This window comes from Schistocerca cancellata, chromosome 4 (genome assembly GCF_023864275.1).
Source record: "Schistocerca cancellata isolate TAMUIC-IGC-003103 chromosome 4, iqSchCanc2.1, whole genome shotgun sequence".
In the NCBI taxonomy this organism is placed as follows: Eukaryota; Metazoa; Arthropoda; class Insecta; order Orthoptera; family Acrididae; genus Schistocerca; species Schistocerca cancellata.
The window spans coordinates 95747743-95754466 of NC_064629.1; positions in this window are offsets into that span (position 1 = coordinate 95747743).

The following is a 6724-nucleotide window of genomic DNA, read 5'->3' on the forward strand; positions in this document are numbered from 1 at the left end:
TTTTCTCTTCCGTGTTTAATTGATGTGAGAGCACTGTAAACTTGAACTCTACTGCTGCAATGAAAACTCGTGGGAATTTCTTGTCCTGTAAACATAAATTATCAGAGTACAATCAGGACCACTAGATTCGATAAATATTTTTAAATTATTGATGCAGTGAACAATTCCAACCTTGAATCGTACGCCATTGACATCACAGAGTAATTTCTTAACCGAGCTTCGCACTTACTTTCTCAACTGCTTTAGCGTATAAAATGATGAACAGCTGTAGTAAGCCATAGCCTTTTCATGTTTAGCGTTGTAAGACAAACAAAGGAGCTCCTTCAGCTGAGAATGTGGGAACAAAATCGAGATGGACGTAAAACAGTTTTCTTCAAAAGGGAGACAGTTGGCCTTAATAAACTTTGTATCAGTAAATTGTTATCAAAGAACATACACTATGTGATCAAAAGTATCAGGACACCCACAAGCCGGCCGCGGTGGTCTAGCGGTTCTGGCGCTGAGTCCGGAACCGCGAGGCTGCTACGGTCGCAGGTTCGAATCCTGCCTCGGGCATGGATGTGTGTGATGTCCTTAGGTTAGTTAGGTTTAAGTAGTTCTAAGTTCTAGGGGACTGATGACCACAGATGTTAAGTCCCATAGTGCTCAGACCCATTTGAACCATTTGACACCCCCAAAAACATACGTTTTTCATATTACGTGCATTGTGCTGCCACCTACTGCCAGGTACTCCATATCAGCGACCTCAGTAGTCATTAGACATCGTGAGAGAGCAGAATAGGGCGCTCCGCGAAATTGACAGACTTCGAACGTAGTCAGATGATTGAGAGTCACTTACGTCATACAACTCCACGCGAGATTTCCACACTCCGAAACATCCCTAGGTCTACTGTTTACGATGTCATAGTGAAGTGGAAACGTGAAGGGTCACGTACTGCACAAAAGCGTACAGGCTGACCTCGTCTGTTGACTGACAGAGACCGCAGACAGTTGAAGAGGGTCGTAATGTGTAATAGGCAGACATCTATCCAGACTATCACACAGAAATTCCAAACTGCATCAGGATCCACTGCCAGTGCGATGACAGTTAGGCGGCAGGGAGAAATCTTGGTTTCCCTGGTCGGGCGGCTGTTCATAAGATACACATCATGCCGCTAAAAGCCAAACGACGTCTCGCTTGGTGTAAGGAGCGTAAACACTGGGCGATTGAAAAGTGTGGAGTGACGAATCACGGTACACAATGTGGCGATCCGATTGTAGAGTGTGGGTATGGCGAATGCCCGGTGAACGTCATCTGCCTGCGTGTGTAGTGCCAACAGTAAAATTCAGAGGCGGTGGTGTTGTGCTGTGGTCGTGTTTTTCATGGAGGGGACTTGCACCCCTTGTTTTTTTGTGTGGTACTATCTCAGCATAAGCCTACATTGATGTTTTAAGCACCTCCTTACTTCCCACTGTTGAAGAGCAATTCGGCGATGGCGATTGCATCTTTCAACACGTTCGAGCACCTGTTCATAATGCATGGCCTGTGGTTACACTACAATAACATCGCTGTAATGGACTGGCCTGCATAGAGTCCAGACCTGAATTGTATAGAACACCTTTGGGATGTTTTGGAACGCCGACTTCTTGCCAGGTCTCACCGACCGACATCGATACCTCTCCTCAATGCAGCACTCCGTGAAGAATGGGCTGCCTTTCCCCAAGTTACCTTCCAGCACTTGTTTGAACGTATGCCTGCGAGAGTGGAAGCTGTCATCAAGGATAAGGGTGGGCCAACATCGTATGAGGGCGCCAAGAACTTGTACGTCATTTTGAGCCAGGTGTCCGGATACTTTTGATCACATAGTGTAGCTGTAAATGAAACGAATAAGAGTTTAGAAGATTGTGAGGGCACCAGAAACTTCTGAAGTACACATGCGAAATAATAAGAACATTAATAAAAGTTCTGTGAGAGTGCTCACACAATAACGTCTGAAATCTGAAACGAAAACAATGACTCTCGTGAGAAGTGCCACCGTTCTTGAAACAGGTAACGCCGTGCGCATTGCTCGACGTATTAATACAATGTATGCCGCAAAGCTATCCGTGCCGCATAACTCGTCTGTAAATACAATATTTAATTTATACAAAGTAAAAATGTGCTTACATTCCAGACATGTCTATGTGTCGAAACGGAGAAGTTAAAGAAAAGGCAAACTTAACAGGGATAAGGGAAAGAGTTGGTGATAGCTTTCGCCTATAGCTATTAACACTCTTAGCATCAATTTAGAATGATATGAGGAATCTTGAAAGCTAGAAGTCCCATGAGTTCGAAAGCTGTGTCACGGAGTAGTATCGGTATCAGATTTGTAGTGTTAGCCGTCCTCCACCCCACGAATTCTGTTGAATTGCAGCTCTCCCCAAGTCGTCCAGTTTGTCAGTGTCGTTGGTTTGGAATTTCGTTGCCTATTTTCCCTTCTAAAGGTCGCTTTGAAACTATACACAATGCCAACGCTGGTTAGTACGTGTTATCTCCAAACTAATATTATTTATGGATGGCGTAATTTCCACCGATGCACAGAAATTATTTTGTAAGCAGCGTATGCAATATTACCACTTTCAAAATAATCCTTTTACAACAAAACATTTAACTGCGACTCAGCGTTGAACAGTAGATCGCAAATATCAAGAAATGAATGTGCTGTGGAATGCATATACTAAAGCATAAGTTAACAATTACCAGTTCGGTTTCGACATGTGTTACGTATGTTACGTGTAATCTTTTCTCATGGGAAGTCGCGATCGAACGTACGACAACCAAGCATAAAAAGGGGAGCAGCTGTGCCAACCGACGCGCAATAGTGTGTTCTACAACGGACAGATGGCAGCGCTGTGTCGCAGACGGGCGGGCGCGTTTTCTTAATGAGTAGTACGACGTTACACGATGAAACATATGCTCGGAAATGTCTCAAAAAATTGCTCATGAGGTACAAATGAACCAAGGAATCCAGATCCTACAATTACATAACTGACATGGTTTTGTACGAAGAAGCTTGGTCTTATTTTCCCACTAAACATGGTATATGGTCATCATTTCTTCGCGCATTGGCGCCGTCATCTTACCGCCATCATACTCGTATGATAGCAGAATGGAACTCATCACTAACTATCATAGCAAACGTAGGGAAATCTACAAAATCTTTTGATATATAAAATCGTCAGTTAATTTCTCAATTCATCAATTAACGTGTTTTAATCGTTTAACTGATCATTTGTGAACATGAAGAGCACTGACAGACTGAAAATTTGTACCGGAGCATGATACGAAGCCGGATGCTTGCCTTGGTGGGCAGCGTTTGAAACAGATGAGCAATCTGAGCACCTCTCGATTGAATGCTACATTCTGCCAGTGCCTGTCTCTTACTCTACAAACTCTACAGAAACACTTCTGTGTGTATTGACGGTGTTACGTTATTGAGTGAAAGCATATGGCTGAGAATGTTTTAGCCACATCTGTGGCAGTAGGTACTGGTAGAGTCAGGTTCTGAGCAGAGTCGTCAGGCATATTTAGCTGGTAATACAGTTATACGTGGAAATCGAAGGTCCGATTTCGATCCCCAACGGCCACTGATCACGACATTTGTCTTCGAAATACGCACAACTGCAGAGGGAAAGTTTGGTTCTGGAAGCAAGTCCTGGGCTTTGGCCAAACAATTCTTCATAATGTTCTTTCTACAAGGAGTCCGAGTCAAGTTAGGTGCGAAAACTTTGAAATGCAGGGAAGGTACTGACAAACAGAAGCTTCTCGTTACTCACACTCGGATTACTTAGTGCATAAGAACATTTTCTACGAAAAGCATTTGTTGGGTTTATTTCTTGTTTCGGTACACCGTTTTAATGTGTCTAAGAAGTTTCATTACAGTGTATATTCCGCAAGAGTCTGAACAATTAACTCTGGAGCTATTTACACTCGTTTACATGAGCAAGCCTAAAAAGAAAAGAAAAAAAGAAGAACAGTTCTTCAACTGGTAGGGGCAGTCAAATGAAAACCGAACACCGGCCACAACGGGACCACGGAGTCTTTCTATTCAAAAGTAACCACCACATATGTTAAGACGTCTCTCCCTCTGGGAGATGAGACGATCAGTTTCTGTTCCGTAGAACGCGGACGGCCGCTGACGGATCCAGAACGACACCCACTCTTGCACGTCTTCGTCCGACTGAAACCGTCAAGTCATGTCGCCAAAGATGTGAAAATCACACTGTGAAGGTCCCGGACTGTATGGAGGATGTTGCAGTGTTTCCGAATCAAATAAAAAATGGTTCAAATGGCTCTGAGCACTATGGGACTTAAATTCTAAGGTCATCAGTCCCCTAGAACTTAGAACTACTTAAACCTAACTAACCTAAGGATATCACACACATCCACGCCCAAGGCAGGATCTAAACCTGCGACCGCAGCGGTCGCGCGGTCCCAGACTGTAGCGCCTAGAAACGTTCGGCCACTCCGGCCGGCCACCAATCAAATCGCTGAAGGGTAGCTTTCGTCCGATTGTCGGTGTGGGGGCGGGGTTACCATACAACAGGATGATTCCGCCCGGCACCATTCCTGGGCGTTTTGACTTTATGGCGCGTCGCAGTTTCTGCAAAGTGATTTCATAGCGCTGGGCGTTGATTATGGTTCCACGCTTGAGGAGCTCGACGAGCAGGTCCCTGCAGTCGATGTAGAACAGGGCTTCACAACATATGTGCTCGCGGAGCAAGCTGTGAGCAGCAAGGCGCGAGCACGGAGCAGCGCGAGCACGCTACCCCCACTACCGGACCAGAGCGGAAAAGTCACGTGGGGCACACAACAGCTGCCGCCAGTCAATGTAAATCCGCGGCCACCTGCAGGGATATCACTCACGAATTATTACTGCGACAAATGAAACAAATAAAGGAGAATGTACACGTGCCACATAATTTTATTAGCTTAGTGTATGCCTCTACATTCGCATTAATTTGTGAACTGTTACACAATAAAAGGTGTCACTGAAGTGTGGGATTCTCGATTATCTTGTACGTTTTGCCCTTTACAATTGCGTCTATGTTCGGAGTAATTGTTCTTGTGTATATAAGGCGCAGCGTGCAGTTTAAATTTCGATCAGGCAATGCGTTTCTCAGGCGCGTCTTGTTACATTTCATTGCAGAGAACAGTTGTTCACAAACATACGTGGAACCGAACATTGATATTATTGTAGCCGCCAGTTTGTGCAAACGAGGAAATCTATCCTGAGGGAAGTGTCTGTAGAATTCCAAAATGTCTTTCTTGTTCTGAAGGTTGTCTCTCTATTCTCTGTCACACTGCAGGTCAATAATTTCTTGCTGCAGCTCAGGACGAATCTCTTAAATATTCTCTGAATATGGAGAGAACAGATCAAAATCACTGTCTAGTGCTGTCAGATCTTGAAAGCGCTGATCAACTAAACTATGTGAATAACGTTCACAGTCTTTGTGAACATCTTGCATGGATGATAATTTAGGAAAATGTGCTAGGTGTTCCCAGCTGACTCACCCAAAGTGTCAATTTCATTTTAAAAGCTCGTATTCGATCTATGAAATGAGTAATTAGCAGATCTTTACCTTGTAGTAAAATGTTCAAAAAATTCAGATGGCTAGTTAAATCTACTACGAACGCGAGATCACATTCAAACGTGCGCGCGCATTTCCCCTCCCTCCCCCCCCTGCCTACTCCGCGACCTTGCACCTGCTCGTGAGCACGTGCCTGAGCAGACGCGAGTACTCGCGCTCAAAACCGACCAGTTGTTAAGCCCTGATGTAGAAGGTCATCGTGACCTTACCAGAACTTGTGCGAATAGTTTTGGATTTCTTTGGCGCTGAAGGGTTGTTTCCACTGTTGGATTTCCGTTAGCCCTCGGGATGATGGGACGGAATCATCCTGTTGCACGATATCGCTCGCCCCGACATTCGCAATCGGATAAAAGCGTTTGGGAAACACTGCGACAACCTTTGTACGGCCTGGATCTTTCACCGCGTGATTTTCGCATCTTGGGCGACCTGGGAAAGGACACGCGTGGACGTCGCTTTCAGGAGGACGAGGAAGTGCATGAGTGTTGCGGTTGTGGATCCCTCAGCAGTCGACCACCTTGCGGAACAGGAATTGATCGTCTCGTCTCCCAGTGGAATTAATGTCTTAAGGCGTGTGATGTCCGGGGGTGTTTGATTTTCATTTGATTGCACCTCATACTATATTGTACTTAAAACTATTCGAGCATTAATATAAGATTATTGAAGCAAGTGCACGAAGGTTTAAATCGATATGTCTGAAGTGGGGGTTGAGCAGTTCGTGTCACGAATTCAGAGAAAGTACCACGACTCCAAGAGGACCTGTCTTAGACGGATATCACTAACAGGCGTTCAACCAACGACTAAGAGCTGTGAAAGACTATTTATTGAACAAACTATACTCAAATGTGTTTGTTATCTAACTATGGCTTCACAAGTTGAGTTTTTACATTCATTGTCCGCTACTGGTTGACTTCCTAGTGTGTGGTAAATACTGATCATACTTAGCAGTACGCGGTGATCCTGGGCGAATATAATTGTATTTTTACTAACAAAAGTATAAGTCAGTGGAGGAATTTGGGAGCAAGCCTCAACATGCTAACAGTACATCACGAGATAGAAGCACTGCTCAGGCACAAGGCTAACAAGCACGTCACATAACATCTGGAAGTTTACATTC